This window comes from Neoarius graeffei, chromosome 2, assembly GCF_027579695.1.
Source record: "Neoarius graeffei isolate fNeoGra1 chromosome 2, fNeoGra1.pri, whole genome shotgun sequence".
Lineage (NCBI taxonomy): Eukaryota > Metazoa > Chordata > Actinopteri > Siluriformes > Ariidae > Neoarius > Neoarius graeffei.
Genome location: NC_083570.1, coordinates 17,555,093 through 17,574,667, shown reverse-complemented (window position 1 = coordinate 17,574,667; position 19,575 = coordinate 17,555,093). Strand labels below are relative to the sequence as shown.

The 19,575-nt window shown below is 43.9% G+C and overlaps 1 protein-coding gene across 1 annotated transcript in view; it reads left to right on the top strand.

Annotated features, from left to right (window-relative positions):
- Nucleotides 1-1,081: 1,081 nt before the first annotated feature.
- The window catches only part of LOC132881460 (tyrosine-protein phosphatase non-receptor type 14-like), a 149,638-nt gene continuing 131,144 nt past the window's right edge, over nt 1,082-19,575 (top strand). Inside the window, exon 1 of the mRNA XM_060913928.1 lies at nt 1,082-1,503. The gene's annotated coding sequence lies outside the window, so the exon portion shown is untranslated. The remainder of the gene's footprint in view (nt 1,504-19,575) is intronic.

The following is a 19,575-nucleotide window of genomic DNA, read 5'->3' as shown; positions in this document are numbered from 1 at the left end:
CCGTCTCTGCCTCCCCTCCTCTCTCTCTCTCCGCCTCCCCCTCTCTCTGCCTCCCCCCCTGCACCTCCCCGCCTCTGCCTCCACCCCTCTCTCTTCGCCTCCCCCCTACCTCCCCCCTGCCTCCCCTCCTCCTCTCTCTCCGCCTCCCCCCTCTCTTTGCCTCCCCCCCTCTCCGCCTCCCCTCTCTCTCTCAGCCTCCCCTTCTCTCTCTCTGCCTCCCCCCTCCGCCTCCCCTCTCTCTCTCCGCCTCCCTTCCTCTCTCTCTCTCTGTCTCTGCCTCCCCTCCTCTCTCTCTCAGCCTCCCCCCTCTCTCTCTGCCTCCTCCCTCTCTTTCTCCACCTCCCCCATCTCTCTCCGCCTCCCCCATCTCTCTCTCTGCCTCCCCCCTCTCTCTCTCTCTCTCTCTCTCTGTCTGCCTCCCCGTCTGCCTCCCCCCTCTCTCCACCTCCCCCTCCTCTCTTTGTCCGCCTCCCCCTCTCTCCGCCTCCCCTCCACTCTCTCTCTGCCTTCCCCTCTCTCTGCCTCCCCCCCTCTGCGCCTCCCCCCCGCCCCCCCTCTCTTTCTCCACTTCCCCCCCTGCCTCCCCCCTCCTCTCTTTCTCCACCTCCCCCTCTCTCTCCGCCTGCCCCTTCCTCTCTTTCTCCACCTCCCCCCTGCCTCCCCCCTCCTCTCTTTCTCCACCTCCCCCCTGCCTCCCCCCTCCTCTCTTTCTCCACCTCCCCTCTCTCTCTCTCCGCCTGCCCCTCCTCTCTTTCTCCGCCTCCCCCCCTCTGCCTCCCCTCCACTCTCCTCTCTCTCTGCCTCCCCCCTCCGCCCCCTCTCTGCCTCCCCCTCTCTCTCTCCGCCTCCCCCCTCCTCTCTTTCTCCGCCTCCCCCCTCTCGCTCTCCGCCTCCCCCTGGCCTCCCCCCTCTCTCTCCGCCTCCCCCCTCTCTCTCCGCCTCCCCTCCTCTCTTTCTCCGTCTCCCCCTCTCTCTCTGCCTCCACTCCACTCTCCTCTCTCTCCGCCTTCCCTCTCTCTCTCTCTCTCTCCGCCTCCCTCCGTTAAAGCCGCACATTCCTCACATTCCCCGCTCCTGATGTCACAGAGGGCGGGGCCGCGCGCGCATCCCGACGTCGTCTTCTTCTCTTCCGCGAGCTTCTTCGTGTCGCTGGAGTCCCGTTACCGGCGGCGAACTCCGCCTGGTTCTGCACAGAACTCTCTCAGAACCTCTCGGATTAAAGAACCTCAGAGGGAAGCCCTGCGGCTTTCTTTCCGTCACCGGATTTGGAGGGCTTTGTTTTCTTTTTCTTAGAAGTTGAGAAGCTCGAGCGCCTGCGTTTCCACTGAGTTGGACTTGGAGAGAACTTCTTCTTCCTCCTCCTCCTCTTCCTCTTCTGCTTCCGTTTATTACCACTGAACTATTTTCTTTTTGAGGATTGCGCGCGCGCTTGTCTTAAGGTTTTGCAATTAAAAGGAAAAAGTGCAAGAAAGAAAGAAGTGGGCATGTAGCGCACACAACACGGTGAGTGAGAGAGAGAGAGAGAGAGAGAGTGAGTGAGTGAGTGTGTTCATGAAACCTGAAAGGACAGACTTTGCTTCAGTGATAATAAATAGACAGAGAGATGGTTGTTTACCTCATTAAACTGTTCATGGATTCATTGTAACCACAAACCTACAGTGGTGCCTTCATAGACCCGCTGCTAAACACCTCACTGTGTTACAGTCTTTATTTACACTGCTAAACACCTCACTGTGTTACAGTCTTTATTTACACTGCTAAACACCTCACTGTGTTACAGTCTTTATTTACACTGTTAAACACTCACTGTGTTAGTCTTTATTTACACTGCTAAACACCTCACTGTGTTAGTCTTTATTTACACTGTTAAACACTCACTGTGTTAGTCTTTATTTACACTGCTAAACACCTCACTGTGTTAGTCTTTATTTACACTGCTAAACACCTCACTGTGTTACAGTCTTTATTTACACTGCTAAACACCTCACTGTGTTACAGTCTTTATTTACACTGCTAAACACTCAGTGTTAGTCTTTATTTACACTGCTAAACACCTCACTGTGTTAGTCTTTATTTACACTGCTAAACACCTCACTGTGTTAGTCTTTATTTACACTGCTAAACACCTCACTGTGTTACAGTCTTTATTTACACTGCTAAACACCTCACTGTGTTACAGTCTTTATTTACACTGCTAAACACCTCACTGTGTTACAGTCTTTATTTACACTGCTAAACACCTCACTGTGTTAGTCTTTATTTACACTGCTAAACACCTCACTGTGTTAGTCTTTATTTACACTGCTAAACACCTCACTGTTACAGTCTTTATTTACACTGCTAAACACCTCACTGTGTTACAGTCTTTATTTACACTGCTAAACACCTCACTGTGTTAGTCTTTATTTACACTGCTAAACACCTCACTGTGTTACAGTCTTTATTTACACTGCTAAACACCTCACTGTGTTAGTCTTTATTTACACTGCTAAACACCTCACTGTGTTAGTCTTTATTTACACTGCTAAACACCTCACTGTGTTACAGTCTTTATTTACACTGCTAAACACCTCACTGTGTTAGTCTTTATTTACACTGCTAAACACTCACTATGTTAGTCTTTATTTACACTGCTAAACACCTCACTGTGTTACAGTCTTTATTTACACTGCTAAACACCTCACTGTGTTAGTCTTTATTTACACTGCTAAACACCTCACTGTGTTACAGTCTTTATTTACACTGCTAAACACCTCACTGTGTTAGTCTTTATTTACACTGCTAAACACCTCACTGTGTTACAGTCTTTATTTACACTGCTAAACACCTCACTGTGTTACAGTCTTTATTTACACTGCTAAACACCTCACTGTGTTACAGTCTTTATTTACACTGCTAAACACCTCACTGTGTTACAGTCTTTATTTACACTGCTAAACACCTCACTGTGTTAGTCTTTATTTACACTGCTAAACACTCACTGCGTTAGTCTTTATTTACACTGTTAAACACTCACTGCGTTAGTCTTTATTTACACTGTTAAACACTCACTGTGTTGCAGTCTTTATTTACACTGCTAAACACCTCACTGTGTTGCAGTCTTTATTTACACTGCTAAACTCTCACTGTGTTAGTCTTTATTTACACTGTTAAACACTCACAGTGGTGCTTGAAAGTTTGTGAACCCTTTAGAATTTTCTATATTTCTGCATAAATATGACCAAAAACATCATCAGATTTTCACACAAGTCCTAAAAGTAGATAAAGAGAACCCAGTTAAACAAATGAGACAAAAATATTATACTTGGTCATTTATTTATTGAGGAAAATGATCCAACATTACATATCTGTGAGTGGCAAAAGTATGTAAACCTCTAGGATTAGCAGTTAATTTGAAGGTGAAATTAGAGTCAGGTGTTTTCAATCAGTGGGATGACAATCAGGTGTGAGTGGGCACCCTGTTTTATTTCAAGAACAGGGATCTATCAAAGTCTGATCTTCACAACACACGTTTGTGGAAGTGTATCATGGCACGAACAAAGGAGATTTCTGAGGACCTCAGAAAAAGCATTGTTGATGCTCATCAGGCTGGAAAAGGTTATAAAACCATCTCTAAAGAGTTTGGACTCCACCAATCCACAGTCAGACAGATTGTGTACAAATGGAGGAAATTCAAGACCATTGTTACCCTCCCCAGGAGTGGTCGACCAACAAAGATCACTCCAGGAGCAAGGCGTGTAATAGTCGGCAAGGTCACAAATGACCCCAGGGTAACTTCTAAGCAACTGAAGGCCTCTCTCACATTGGCTAATGTTCACGAGTCCACTATCAGGAGAACATCGAACAACAATGGTGTGCATGGCAGGGTTGCAAGGAGAAAGCCACTGCTCTCCAAAAAGAACATTGCTGCTCGTCTGCAGTTTGCTAAAGATCACGTGGACAAGCCAGAAGGCTATTAGAAAAATGTTTTGTGGACGGATGAGACCAAAATAGAAGTTTTTGGTTTAAATGAAAAGTGTTATGTTTGGAGAAAGGAAAACACTGCATTCCAGCATAAGAACCTTATCCCATCCGTGAAACATGGTGATGGTAGTATCATGGTTTGGGCCTGTTTTGCTGCATCTAGGCCAGGACAGCTTGCCATCATTGATGGAACAATGAATTCTGAATTATACCAGCGAATTCTAAAGGAAAATGTCAGGACATCTGTCCATGAACTCAATCTCAAGAGAAGGTGGGTCATGCAGCAAGACAACGACCCTAAGCACACAAGTCATTCTACCAAAGAATGGTTAAAGAAGAATAAAGTTAATGTTTTGGAATGGCCAAGTCAAAGTCCTGACCTTAATCCAATGGAAATGTTGTGGAAGGACCTGAAGCGAGCAGTTCATGTGAGGAAACCCACCAACATCCCAGAGTTGAAGCTGTTCTGTATGGAGGAATGGGTTAAAATTCCTCCAAGCCGGTGTGCAGGACTGATCAACAGTTACCACAAACGTTTAGTTGCAGTTATTGCTGCACAAGGGGGTCACACCAGATACTGAAAGCAAAGGTTCACATACTTTTGCCACTCACAGATATGTAATATTGGATCATTTTCCTGAATAAATAAACGACCAAGTGTAATATTTTTGTCTCATTTGCTTAACTGGGTTCTTTTTGTCTACTTTTAGGACTTGTGTGAAAATCTGATGTTTTAGGTCATATTTATGCAGAAATATAGAAAATTCTAAAGGGTTCACAAACTTTCAAGCACCACTAGATACACTGCTAATTAAACACTTACAGTGCTGTTTTAACTAATACACTGATAAACATTCATACACTGCTGAATAAACACCTAGTGTTGTATATACTGATAAGCACTTGTACACTCCTCAATAAATACCTTCAGTGTTGTATTAATTAATGCACTGTTAAACACTTATACACTGCTGAATAAACACCTACAGTGTTGTACAGTGTTAAACACACACGCCCTGTTAAATGAACATTTAAGTGTTGCATTAGCAGACACCGCATGTTAAACGAACACCTACAGTGTTATATTGACAGATACAGTGTTTAACACCTACATTCTTGCACTCACAGATACGGTGTTATACAAACACCTCCAGTCTTGTACTAATGAATACAGTGTTATACTTGATTAAGCATCTGTGGTGTTGCATTAACCAATCCAGTGTCAAACACCTACAGTATTGTCTTAACTGATGGGCCATGTTTAAATACTGAAACACTTGAATGGAAACCGACAGCGCTGCATTAATGGATACAGTGTTAATCAAACACCTAAATATTCCATTAAAGAATACAGCATTAAACGAATACCTAGATTTGTGTTAAAGACTTCCAGGTTTCAATACACTCTTGTACTCACAGCAATCGTTAACCTACATTTTTAGACGCTCCCATTCGTTTGAATGAAGTATTGAATTCATCTTTTTCACCAAGTGTTTTATTCACATGAACAATGTTTAGTTAAATCTTAGCGGTATTCATTTCTGTCCAGATGGTCTTCCAAACCCTCTGTGTGAAATCTGCAGGTATTAATTTAACACTAATGAAGAAATTGAACACCGTAGGCATTGTTGCGACATGGTGGATGTTAGCTATAAGTGTTATGAATTAATTTGTACAGTGTTTAATAGTGACTCCGTAGGTGTTGATTGAAGTTAACAACATGAGGCAAAACTTTTTTTTTTAAATTATTATTATATAAACACCTTCGGAAGTGTCTAACACCCCAGCTACGGTATAAATGTAAAAAAAAGTTTAACACTGTGGGTGTTGAGTCAATTCAACACCTGTTATTTTAGATATTAGTTCAGTTTCTTTCTTCAGCTCTGTATGGCACAGAAAGTTCTTCTGTAGCATCATTTAAAGCACCTTTTGTGTCACTTTTCTTTAACGAATATGGAGCGTTCAGTGTAACCCTGTAGGTGTTTGTTCAACACTGTCAGAGCGGCTGAGATGGAAGCTCAGCCCGTGTTCCACTCTCGTCTTACACGTCTTAACGCCTGTAGCGTTCTTTCTTTCACCTGAACATGAAACCCACATTCCTGAGGGTCTCTCAGGGTCCAGGGCAAGTTTGGACGTGTGTGTGTGTGTGTGTGTGTGTGAGAGAGAGATATTGTGCTATTTACAGCTTGTTTCATTGTGTTTGTTCTGTCTTGTACTCTTGTGTGTCATATTTGTAGTTTGAGTTTTTGTGTGTGTGTGTGCGTGCACGCGCATACGCGCAGTATGTTTACAGTACTCTCTTGAGTCTGTCTGTTCCTTCGCCGTTTCCATTGTCATGCACTGTTTGCCACACAGAAGCACACAAACACACAGCATCTGTGCACAAATGCAGCAAATGTCCAGTGCTTTGTGACTCTCTCTCTCTCTCTCTCTCTCTCTCTCTCTCTCTCTCTCTCTCACCCACATTTTATGGCATGGGCTCACATGTTCCACCAAGAAAGAGGTTCTGGTTGTGTGTCAAAGACAAGTTTCACAATAGAAGGATGTCCTGAATGAGTACAACTCTGTCTCACACACACACACACACACACACACACACACACACACACACACGCTTCTATTAAACACAGACCCACTTCAAAGAAATAAGTAGGAAAGCAAGTTGTGTGTGTGTGTGTGTGTAGTCATCTTTCTCTTTGTCTCTCTCTCTCCTCTCTCTCTCTTTCTGATGTGTGAATGGGGCATGCTGCAACAAGCATCTTGTATCACCAGGTGAAAAACATGGCAAAGGCCAATTTAGCATAGCTGCTGGGGGTGTGGGCAACACACACACAACACACACCCACATCTGGATGAAGCTCTTAACTCAGTCGCTCACCACTCAAATTATACACCCAGTCGGACAAATACACACACTGGGAGAAGAAAAAGACTAGGTTGTAAGGAAAGATCAGGACAGATATTTAAAAAAAAGTCACCAAGATCTAAGAAGCAAGAAATGGCCAAGAATTAAAGAAGGCCATGGAGGTATGAGGTATGTGCTAGAAAAAAAAGGGCTAGGAAGGAAAGAAAGAAGCAGTTTTGTTGGAAAGAAAAACAGCCAGATCAACCATTTAATGGAAGAGAATGGAATGAAGGAATTACTGTACAAGGACAGAAAATAAATTGAAGAGAGAAGATGGAGAAGAGCCGGGGATGATGGAACGGGAAGGAAGGAACAGCCAGGAATGAAGGGTCCGAAAGCAAATAGAATCAGGGACGCATTAAACAAGGAAATATAAATGAATGCATCAGGAATGAAGAACCAGAGAGGAAGGAAGAGCCTGGAATGATAGATCAAAATGGAAAAAACGGCCAACACCTCATGCTACACTAATTACACCATTAATGCATGTCAAATTTAGATTTTCAACCATGCATACAATATGCAGACCAAATTCTATATGCATGTGATAAATTATCGAGTTTTGCAGTTTTATGATAAATTATTTAGAGTTTTTAAACGTAGGGTGACACCATGACAAACACGTCGAGACCAACCCCCAAGCTACTCATTAATTGATTTTGGTTGAAATCTTCTCAATCCTCAAACTAATGAAACGACCTGAAAATCTGTTGAAAGGTACCCGATTCATCCTGTCCCCATGGGTACACTGTTCAATATGTCAAAAATCCCTTCACGGTATAAAATCAGGCGACCCATGACTTCATGTACGCCAAGTCTGACATGAATCCAATGAACTGTCGATGAGGAGTACAACCAAGATGGGTGAAAAAGGCAATTTTTCTATTGCCAAATGGTGGCACTAGACTAGGGTGTCACTCTGGGCACATGGATATTATCATAACAATCATAACCAATAGCTTGTGAAGTTTGAGCCGCATCAAGCAATGCATGGAGAATTTATGAGGCACTTCCTGTTTGTGTGGCGAGATATAAATTCAACCTTTTGCAAGATATCAAAAATTTAACATCAGCAGCATTTTGACACTATGTATACCAAATCTGACATGAATCTGATGAACTGCCTAGGAGAAGTATTTCAAAAGGTATTCCAAAATAATTCACTTCCTGTTGGACATGGCTAAAGCAGTGGATATTACAAATGCGCTTTTCTCAGGGAGACCCTCATGTGTACCAAATTTGATGCATGGACGTGAAACTATACGCCAGGCACTAGACTCTATTACAAATGGTGGTGCTATACAGTGACTGGGCCACACCTTGGGCCAAAGCTGTGAGTCTGAGTAACTATCACAAGTCAAATTTCATGATTTTTTGCCCATGGGAACCACCTAAAAATAGTCAAGTCTTGAAGGAAAAAAGAAAAATTTCCTTCTGGATCCAGTAGGGTCCTTGTACCTATGGTGCTCGGCCCCTAATCAGGGAACAACTGATGAAGGAAATATAAATTAATGCATCAGGAATGAAGGACCGGTAGGGAAGGGAGAGTCTGAATTGAGGAATCAAAGATGAAGGAACGACCTTGCATAGAGGATAAGTTAGTGCATCAGGAATGAAGAATGAGGGAGGAAGAAAGAATCAGAATGGAAGGAACTGCCAAGAATGGAGGACCAGCAAGGAAGGAAAAGCTAAGAATGAAATTTCAGGAGAGAAAGAAGAGCCAGAAATGGAGAGCCAGTAAGGTAAGAAGGGCCAGGAATGAAGGATCAGAAGGGAAAGAAGGTCCAGGCATGGAGGACCAGAAAGGAAGGGAGAGCCAAGAATTAAGTCTCAGAAGGGAAGGAAGGGCCAGGAAGGGAGGAACAGCTAAGGCTGAATGATCAGAATGGAAAGAAGGCTGAGAATGGAGGACCAGTAAGGAAGGGAGAGCCTATAATGAAGTCTCAGAAGGGAAAGAAGAGCCAGGAATGGAGGACCAGTAAGGAAGGAATAGCTAAACATGCAGGATCAGAAGGGAAAGAAGAGCCAGGAATGGAGGACCAGCAAAGTAGGAAGTGCCAGAAATGAAGGATCAGAAGGGAAAGAAGAGCTAGGAATGGAGGACCAGTAAGGAAGGAATAGCTAAACATGCAGGATCAGAAGGGAAAGAAGAGCCAGGAATGGAGGACCAGCAAGGTAGGAAGTGCCAGGAATGAAGGATCAGAAGGGAAAGAAGAGCTAGGACTGGAGGACCAATAAGGAAGGACTAGCTCAGAATGAATGATCAGAAGGGAAAGAAGAGCCAGGAATGGAGGACCAGTAAGGAACAGAGAGCCAGGAATGAAGTCTCAGAAGGGAAAGAAGAGCCAGGAATATAGGACCAGTAAAGTAGGAAGAACCAAGAATGAAGGATCAGAAGGGAAAGAAATACCAAGAATGGAGGACCAGTAAGGAAGGAGTAGCTAAGCTAGAATGATCAGAAGGGAAAGAAGAGCCAGGAATGAAGGATCAGAATGGAAAGAAGAGCCAGGAATGAAGGAGCAGTAAGGTAGGAAGAGCCAGGAATGAAGGATCAGAAGGGAAAGAAGCGCTGGGAATGGAGTACCAGTAAGGAAGGGAGAGCTAAGAATGAAGAATCGGAAGGGAAAGAAGGGCCAGGAATGGAGGACCAGTAAGGAATGGAGAGCCAGGAATGAAGGATCAGAATGGAAAGAAGAGCCAGGAATGAAGGAGCAGTAAGGTAGGAAGAGCCAGGAATGAAGGATCAGAAGGGAAAGAAGCGCCGGGAATGGAGGACCAGTAAGGAAGGGAGAGCTAAGAATGAAGAATCGGAAGGGAAAGAAGGGCCAGGAATGGAGGACCAGTAAGGAACGGAGAGCCAGGAATGAAGGAATGGAATGAAAGGAAGGGCCAGGAATGAAGAGCCAGAAATAAGGAAGAGCTAAGAATAAAAGTGTAGAAAGGTAGGAAATGCTAGAAATAATCACGAATGAAAGAGGAGACAAGAATGAAGACAGTCAGAGAATAAACTACAAGAAAGATAGAAGAGCCAGAAAAAGTAGAAGAAAGGAAAAGCTTGGAAGCATGAAGGATAGAGCTGGGAGGTAAACAGTATGAAATGTTCACAAGCAAACATGTCTCCTCTTGTGATCATTTCATAAATCATGATTAGCATGATTTTTAAATAAAATATTATCACTTGTTCAAGCAGAAGATTGGATGAGCCCCCCCCCGTCTCCCGACACACTGTCTCCACTTTTGTTAAAATACACACCTGGTACAGAGGTTGTTGTAAGCTCAGCCTTCTCTCCGTGACATAACATTCACAACATTCAGGAACGTGTTGCAACACGCGTCCTCTCCTCTACAGTTAAGAGTAGGGCTTTATATACATCAGTCACCACTTAACTCTGCATCTGTTTGGCCCATTGGTCTGTCAATCATTGCTCATGCCATGCGTATGCGTATATGTGTCTGTGAGAGTGTGTGTTCTGAGTGACTGAGGACAACGCTGTTTACCCCTGAGTGGAATTCGCAGTGGAAGAGTGAAGTGTTGACAAGATTTAGCTAATAATGATCCTTCTTTTGTGTGTGACATGCAAACACACAGTGCTGGGCTTTTTTGGTGGTTGGGCGTGTGTGTGGATGGGATTGTTACCGTTTGTGCTATTTAATAATTTCAACATTTAGTGTGCTGACATTTTGAGATCTTACAGGGAGTCCCATTCAGACCAGCGGCATTTATAAATGACACTTTTTCACTATCATGATACCATTGTGAGCATCATTCAGCCAAAAACATGGACAAATTTCCTCCATGCACCGCTGCTCAACAAACGAGAATGGCGTCTCAAATTGCGTTTGTGTATAACTACTCTTAAGTCACCTTGAAACCTGCTTAAAGGTTTGTTTTGCAGACGGACCCTTCTGGATTTATGAGATTAGTAATACTTTTGAATATAAAGACAGTTTTGAGCTCATGACAACAATCACAACGACTGCGGAAAATTTGAACGTGGCCATAAAATTGCGAAACGTTTTACAGATTGACTTGGAAACCTGACAGACACGGATGTTTTGGCTCTGAGACGCTGTCTAGTGGATGTTGTTTTTAAATCTTCCGAAAGAAAAGCAGTGATCATGTGAGTAATATTGCCGCTCGCGTTACCGCTGCTTCCACATGCATGCAGAATCACGCTTAAAAAATAGAAGCCAGGTTGCTTCATGTCAGGCCATATCACACCATGCTAGTGTGGATTATTATTACCTTGCCCAGAACGGAGTGCACCAGGGGGCGAGGTATTGTTTTTGGTGGGGTTTGTTTCTTTGTTAATGATGTTACAGGAAAACGGCTGGACCAATCTTCATGAAACTTTCAGAATAGAAAGGCATTGGGTGGCACGGTGGTGTAGTGGTTAGCACTGTCGCCTCACAGCAAGAAGGTTCTGGGTTCGAGCCCAGCGGCCGGTGAGGGCCTTTCTGTGTGGAGTTTGCATGTTCTCCCCGTGTCTGCATGGGTTTCCTCTGGGTGCTCCGGTTTCCCCCACAGTCCAAAGACATGCAGGTTAGGTTAACTGGTGGCTCTAAATTGACCGTAGGTGTGAATGGTTGTTTGTCTCTATGTGTCAGCCCTGCGATAACCTGGTGACTTGTCCAGGGTGTACCCCGCCTTTCGCCCGTAGTCAGCTGGGATAGGCTGCAGCTTGCCAGCGACCCTGTAGAACAGGACAAGTGGCTACAGATGATGGATGGATGGGTATTGGTCTCAAATAGAACCTCCAACATTTTGGGGGTGATCCAGTCAATGTCAAGGTCACCGAAAAGGCCAAAATCGTTTTTTCGCGATATCTTCCTTCATATTCATTCAGATGTGTTCTGATTGGCTCAGAGCAGTACGGTGTACGAATGAGAATCAGAACCATGTTTATTGGCCAAGTATGTTCACACGCAAGGTCACGGTCAAGGTCACCAAAAAGATCAAAATCGGGTTTTTTTTCGCGATATCTCATCATCTCTAGCCGCTTTATCCTGTTCTACAGGGTCGCAGGCAAGCTGGAGCCTATCCCAGCTGACTACGGGCGAAAGGCGGGGTACACCCTGGACAAGTCGCCAGGTCATCACAGGGCTGACACATAGACACAGACAACCATTCACACTCACATTCACACCTACGGTCAATTTAGAGTCACCAGTTAACCTAACCTGCATGTCTTTGGACTGTGGGGGAAACCGGAGCACCCGGAGGAAACCCACGCAGACACGGGGAGCACATGCAAACTCCGCACAGAAAGGCCCTCACCGGCCACGGGGTTCGAACCCGGACCTTCTTGCTGTGAGGCGACAGCACTAACCACTACACCACCGTGCCGCCTTTTTCGCGATATCTTCCTTCATATTCATCTTAAGTGCTACCGGGCGAGGTTTGTTTTGCCTGGCAACACTATTTATAAGTCACTTACATTAAAATACATATCATAAAATGTTCAAATGTTACAGTAGTCCTATATTATAAAACTGGAATTAAAAAAAAAAAGGGTGGTCAAGGCTTGAGGTTACAGAATATTCATAACGTTCCCTAACATTAAATGTAACTAGAAATAGTTTAAAAAAATTAATGTGTATGTGTGTGGTTTTTTAAAATAAATAAATAAATAACACTGGTTTTGCTGTAGTATAATAGGAATAAAACACTGCAGGATGCCTGTTATTGAAAATAATCCACTTCAGGGTCGTAACAGCAAGCCTCAATGCCAGGCATTAACCGAATGCCCGATTTGCCCCACCAAAATGTTCGGGCAGAAATATTTTAGCAAGTTAGGCCTGTTCGGGCACACCTATGGCGGCTTCTTTAAGCACAAAAAAGATTTTCGAGCGAGTACATTACAAAAAACAAGACGTATTAACCAGCATCCTCGCCTCCCCATGATCGCCATTTCGTTTTTTTTTCTTCCTGATTTGTAATGGCAATTCTAATTGGCTTGCCTCAGGCGCGCATGCGCATTTGTGCTTATCATCACTACGAGTGGTCGCTGGTGCCCTCTACGTTTTCCCAGGTTGACTTCAGGACGGGCGGCACGGTGGTGTAGTGGTTAGCGCTGTCGCCTCACAGCAAGAAGGTCCGGGTTCGAGCCCCGGGGCCGGCGAGGGCCTTTCTGTGTGGAGTTTGCATGTTCTCCCCGTGTCCGCGTGGGTTTCCTCCGGGTGCTCCGGTTTCCCCCACAGTCCAAAGACATGCAGGTTAGGTTAACTGGTGACTCTAAATTGACCGTAGGTGTGAATGTGAGTGTGAATGGTTGTCTGTGTCTATGTGTCAGCCCTGTGATGACCTGGCGACTTGTCCAGGGTGTACCCCGCCTTTCGCCCGTAGTCAGCTGGGATAGGCTCCAGCTTGCCTGCGACCCTGTAGAAGGATAAAGCGGCTAGAGATAATGAGATGAATTCATCTTTGCAATATTGCTAGTCATTGTTCTAGGCAAAACAAATTGTGTTTTGTGTCCTAAGGTCTATATAAAAAAGACGTATTACGTACTAGTACCATACGTAAGTCTTGCATACAGTGCCTTGCAAAAGTATTCATACCCCTTGAACTTTTTCACATTTTTCCACCTTACAACGACGAACTTAAAAGTTTTTTTTTTTTATTGAGATTTTATGTGATAGACCAACACAGAGTAGCACATAATTGTGAAGTGAAATGAAAATGATAAATGGTCTTCAAAATTTTAAACAAATAAAAATCTGAAAAATGTGGTGTGCATTAGTATTCAGCCCCCTGTACTCTGATACCTCTCAATACAATCCAGTGCAATCAATTGCCTTCAGAAGTCATCTAATTAGTTAATAGAGTCCTACTGTGTGTAATTTACTCTCAGCATAAATACACTTGTTCTGTGAAGGCCTCAGTGGTTTATTAGAGAACACTGAAGAACAAACAGCATCATGAAGACCAAAGAACTCACCAGACAGGTCAGGGATAAAGTTCTGGAGAAGTTTAAAGCAGGGTTAGGTTATAAAAAAAATATCCCAAGCTCTGAACATCTCAAGAAGCACTGTTCAATCCATCATTCAAAAATGGAAAAAGTATGGCACAACTGCAAACCTACCAAGACATGGCCGTCCACCTAAACTGACAGAGCGAGCAAGGAGAGCACTGGTCAGAGAAGCAGCCAAGAGGCCCATGATCACTCTGGAGGAGCTGCAGAAATCCACAGCTCAGGTGGGAGAATCTGTGCACAGGACAACTATAAGTCGTACACTCCACAAATCTGGCCTTTTTGGAAGAGTGGCAAGAAGAAAGCCATTGTTGAAAGACAGGCATAAGAAGCCATGTAGGGGACACAGCAAACATGTGGAAGAAGGTGCTTTGGTCAGATGAGACCAAAGTTGAACTTTTTTGGCCTAAATGCAAAGCGCTATGTGTGGCGGAAAACTAACACTGCTCATCACCCTGCACACACCATCCCCACTGTGAAACATGGTGGTGGCAGCATCATGCTATCAGGATGCTTTTCTTCAGCAGGGACAGGGAAGCTGGTCAGAGTTGATGGGAAGATGGATGGCGCTAAATACAGGGCAATCCTGGAAGAAAACCTGTTGGAGGCTGCAAAAGACTTGAGACTGGGAAGGAGATTCACCTTCCAGCAAGACAATGACCCTAAACATACAGCCAGAGCTACAATGGAATGGTTTAGATCAAAGAATATTCATGTGTTAGAATGGCCCAGTCAAAGTCCAGACCTAAATCCCGTTGAGCATCTGTGGCAAGACTTGAAAATTGCTGTTCACAGACGCTCTCCGTCCAATCTGGCTGAGCTTGAGCTATTTTGCAAAGAAGAATGGGTAAAAATTTCAGTGTCTAGATGTGCGAAGCTGGTAGAGACATACCACAAAAGACTTGCAGCTGTAATTGCAGCAAAAGGTGGCTCTACAAAGTATTGACGCAGGGGGGCTGAATACTAATGCGCACCACATTTTTCAGATTTTTATTTGTTTAAAATTTTGAAGACCATTTATCATTTTTGTTTCACTTCACAATTATGTGCTACTCTGTGTTGGTCGATCACATAAAATCTCAATAAAAAACTTTTTTAAGTTCGTGGTTGTAAGGTGGAAAAATGTGAAAAAGTCCAAGGGGTATGAATACTTTTGCAAGGCACTGTATATGACCTTGATTTATGTTTCATGTGTTCAGGGCTTGTCTTGTTCTTCTGTTGCAGAAATAAATGTTATTAAAAATGAATTTTTTTTTTAAACGTACTTTTGTCTAAACAACTCAGTTGTACCCTTAGAAAACATATCAGTATCGCCTTGAGCCGTGTACTTGAAAACTTGCCGAAATACCGCAAAATTTTAGGGCGAAAAGGAATTTCAAGGGGGGGCAAAAAATTTCTGAGGCCATTTACAGTGTCAAAAGTTAACATTGAGGCCTGAACAGTAGCTCTGTTTCGCATCGGGACACATGACCCCAACCCGGTGTCGATTATTTTTCTATAACAGCACGTCCGCACATGTTTTAATCCTCACTTGTTATGATTAAATGATGAAAAATAATCGAAAGATTAAAGGAGCACGCCTTTTTCTTTTTCAACACTACCTACTCCATCTGTAGTGTTGCGAATACAGCAAATAAGAAACTCCACCCAACAAACTTAACATAAGCATTTAAGGGGCAGAAGTTGAATGCGGGGCGGCACGGTGGTGTAGTGGTTAGCGCTGTCGCCTCACAGCAAGAAGGTCCTGGGTTCGAGCCCCGGGGCCGACGAAGGCCTTTCTGTGTGGAGTTTGCATGTTCTCCCCGTGTCCGTGTGGGTTTCCTCCGGGTGCTCCGGTTTCCCCCACAGTCCAAAGACATGCAGGTTAGGTTAACTGGTTACTCTAAATTGACCGTAGGTGTGAATGTGAGTGTGAATGGTTGTCTGTCTATGTGTCAGCCCTGTGATGACCTGGCGACTTGTCCAGGGTGTACCCCGCCTTTCGCCCGTAGTCAGCTGGGATAGGCTCCAGCTTGCCTGCGACCCTGTAGAAGGATAAAGCGGCTAGAGATAATGAGATGAGATGAAGTTGAATGCGTTTCTTCAGTTCATGGTAGAACATTTTAGCAGAAAGACAAATTCAAATCTTGACGCCTTTACACTCGAATATTCAATCTGTGACCTTGGTAGAATAAGGTTTTGTTAAAGGATACACGTCAAGGATGCTTCAAATTATTCACTTTATCCGCAGTCCGAGACAATTAGAAATGGCTCCAAGTCAGCGACTGCCCTTAGACTTGCAATTGAAGTGATTTTTATGCCACCGTAAGGTGCAGGAGGCATTACGGTATGTTTTCGGGTTGTCCGTCCGTCCCGAAACCTTGTGAACGCGATATCTCAAAGGCTGATGACAGGAATTTCACCAAACTTTCACCGTTTGTGCGCTTTGGGACAAACATGAACTGATTAGATTTTGAGATCAAAAGGTCTAAGATCAAGGTCACTGTGAGGTCAAATTTCTGTCCGAAAACCTTGTGAACGCAATATCTCCAAGGCGGATGAAAGGAATTTCACCAAGCTTTCACCATTTGTGCATTTGGGGACACAGATAAACTGATTAGATTTTGAGATCAAAAGGTCTAAGGTCAAGGTCACTGTGAGGTCGAATGTCTGTCCGCGTGCGTCCGTCCCGAAACCTTGTGAATGCGATATCTCAAAGGCTGATGACAGGAATTTCACCAAACTTTCACTGTTTGTGCACTTTGGGACAAACATGAACTGATTAGATTTTGAGATCAAAAGGTCTAAGATCAAGGTCACTGTGAGGTCGAATGTCTGTCCGAAAATCTTGTGAACGCAATATCTCCAAGGCGGATGAAAGGAGTTTCACCAAACTTTCACCATTTGTGCATTTGGGGACAAAGATAAACTGATTAGATTTTGAGATCAAAAGGTCTAAGGTCAAGGTCACTGTGAGGTCAAATGTCTATCCGCATGCGTCCGTCCCGAAACCTTGTGAACGTGATATCTCAAAGGCTGATGACAGGAATTTCACCAAACTTTCACCGTTTGTGCGCTTTGGGACAAACATGAACTGATTAGATTTTGAGATCAAAAGGTCTAAGGTCAAGGTCACTGTGAGGTGAAATGTCTGTCCGCGTGCGTCCGTCCCGAAACCTTGTGAACGCGATATCTCAAAGGCTGATGATAAGAATTTCACCAAACTTTCACCGTTTGTGCACTTTGGGACAAACATGAACTGATTAGATTTTGAGATCAAAAGGTCTAAGGTCAAGGTCACTGTGAGGTGAAATGTCTGTCCGCGTGCGTCCGTCCCGAAACCTTGTGAACGCGATATCTCAAAGGCTGATGATAAGAATTTCACCAAACTTTCACCGTTTGTGCACTTTGGGACAAACATGAACTGATTAGATTTTGAGATCAAAAGGTCTAAGGTCAAGGTCACTGTGAGGTGAAATGTCTGTCCGCGTGCGTCCGTCCCGAAACCTTGTGAACGCGATATCTCAAAGGCTGATGATAAGAATTTCACCAAACTTTCACCGTTTGTGCGCTTTGGGACAAACATGAACTGATTAGATTTTGAGATCAAAAGGTCTAAGGTCAAGGTCACTGTGAGGTCGAATGTCTGTCCGAGAACCTTGTGAACACAATATCTCCAAGGCAAATACAAGTAATTTCACCAGGTCAAGATTACTGTGAGGTCAAATGTCCATCCCCAAATCACAATTTAATAAGGCGTGTAGTCTACCGGGCGGAGGCATCCCCATCGACGCCGTTGGCGTCGAGTTCTATCTAGTTTTTTTTTTTTAGTAAGCCAGATTTCTGTTCTGTTCTCAGTTCAGGAAAATGTGTCAGAATTTTTGATTGAGGGAATCACACATAAGATATCGATGGAATATGTAGAGATCAGGTTGATATACATACACTCGCCAGCCACTTTAATAGGAACTTGTTCTTGATTCTAAGATTCCTGTTCTTGGCTGGCAGGAGTGGAACCCTGCTGTTGCATGCTGAGATGCTTTTCTGCTCACCACGGTTGTAAAGAGTGATTATATGAGTTATGATATCCTTCTCAGCAGCTCGAACTGCTCAATCTGGCCATTTTCCTCCGAGCTCTCTTCTCAACAAGGCGTTTGTTTCCACTCACAGAACTGTCGCTCACTCAACTCCAAGTTTTGTTTGTTTGTTTTTTGTTTTTCGCACCATTCTGTGTAGAGACTGTTGTGTGTGTGTGTGAAAACCCCAGGAGATCAGCAGCTTCTGAAATACTCAGTCCATCTGGCTCAAACCAACACCCATGCCACAGTGAAAGAAAGTCACACTTTTGAGATCACCATTTTTCCCATTCTGATGTTTGAACATCGTGAACATTAACCGAAGCTCTTGATTTGTATCTGCATGATTTCATGCATCGTGCTGCTGTTAAAGGATCGGCTGATTTAGAGAACCGCATAAAACAGCAGGTGGATGGGCATTCCTAATAAAGTGGCTGGTGATGTATAACAGTACAGTAGAACAAAATGTATTACTTTTTTATTGAGAGAGAGACAGAAGGGGAGGAGAATGAAAGGAAAACAGAGACATGGGATCATCACATGCTTGCTCCCATGTTTGCGTTATCCCCCACACTCCCTCTACCTCTCCATGTGCAGTGGGCTGATAACAGAGAGAGACACTGAGACACGGCAGTGTTCCATGAGAGATTTTTTTTCCTTTATTTAATCAGGCTTTCCAAAGTAGTTTTTTTTTCCGAAGTCACTTTTCCCCCTTTTGTCTCAGGCTTTGTTTGTCCTGCCTCGAAAAAAAAAACATAGCTGTTCAAACATTTAGAAGCTTGATCAGCTCAGACTGTTAAAGTGCTGATGACACGTTTTTGATATCTTTGGCGATGTTTTATAACATATAAAAAGTAATTCCCGATGATCCATATATTAATTCACGAAGGCGCCTATTTTACAAGTTATGATAAAAAAATGCGGCTATCTGGGCAAATTTGACGGGGCTGCAGCACCCAGGAGACGAAGGAGGAGGAGGGGCTATATGACGTCAGCGAAAGAACCTTCCTCCTAACTTACCAGTTTGTTGTTGATGCGGCAGGTGTTCAGTTTGTCATTATTAGTATTTTTATTATACATTATTATACATTATATATATATAGTTATTATGCCTTCACGTTGTGTTGCCGGCTTTTGCTCCAAAACCCACAAGGACGGGGTAAGTTTATTCAAGTTTCCCAGAGATCCCGAGCTGCATGCGAAGTGGGTGAAGCAAGTCAGGCGCACTCGTGACAAGTGGGAGCCCTCACCAACATCCGTCCTGTGCTCTGAACACTTCAATTTGGATTGTTTTAACACCCTTCCCAGCTTAAAAGAATCTCTTGGGTGTTCAGTTCAGCACAAACGTGTGTTACTACCATCAGCAGTGCCTACACAGTGTTGCCAGATTGGGAGGTTTCCCGCCCAGTTGGGCGGTTTCAAGTGCATTTTGGTGGGTTTTGAACATATTTTGGGCTGGAAAACGTCAGCAGTATCTGGCAACAGATACTGCTGACGTTTTCCAGCCGAAAATATTTTCAAAACCCACCAAAATGCAATTGAAACCGCCCAACTGGGCGGGAAACCTCCCAATCTGGCAACACTGCCAGTATTCCGGAGGGGGTCTACTAGTAGCTATGCCGGATCCAAAGACAGTCCTCCTGTCAGAACATGTGTTGTGAAACGACATAAGATAAAGGTA